The sequence below is a fragment of the Carlito syrichta genome, unplaced genomic scaffold, assembly GCF_000164805.1.
Source record: "Carlito syrichta isolate Samal-C Ts95f unplaced genomic scaffold, Tarsius_syrichta-2.0.1 Scaffold310316, whole genome shotgun sequence".
Taxonomy (NCBI): domain Eukaryota; kingdom Metazoa; phylum Chordata; class Mammalia; order Primates; family Tarsiidae; genus Carlito; species Carlito syrichta.
Genome location: NW_007254412.1, coordinates 64,801 through 65,249, shown reverse-complemented (window position 1 = coordinate 65,249; position 449 = coordinate 64,801).

Sequence of the window (449 nt, the reverse complement as noted above, 5' to 3'; positions counted from 1 at the left end):
CTCCTTCGCCTCCCCAGACCAGCAAATGTACCCTCCGCGGTTTGACTGCTGACCACAGCAAGAGGGCCGGCCGGCTGGGGCAGTGCACAACGCCACTCACCCTTGGAGCTCCGGGTCTGCGACACCCGGCGGTCGGGACCCGGCTGAGCTTGCGCTGCGGACCCAGGAGGTGGCGTGGGCCATGCCACTCGCCTAGACCCCGCCCCCGCACCCTTTTGATTGGCTCGAGGCCATGGAAGGGCGGGGCGTCCTCGGGAGGCCCGGAAGTCGGGCTGGGAAGGGCGCAGTGATTGGCCCGGCGGGGATGAGGTCATAGCTAGCGGGTTCGAGCGGCCCAGACGCCGGCGGGGCGGCCGAGGCTGCTGTGAGAGGGCGTTTGAGGCTGCGGGAGAGCGAGCCGGCGAGAGAGGCGGGGAGGAGCCGGCGCACTCGCTTGCCTGCTCGCTCGC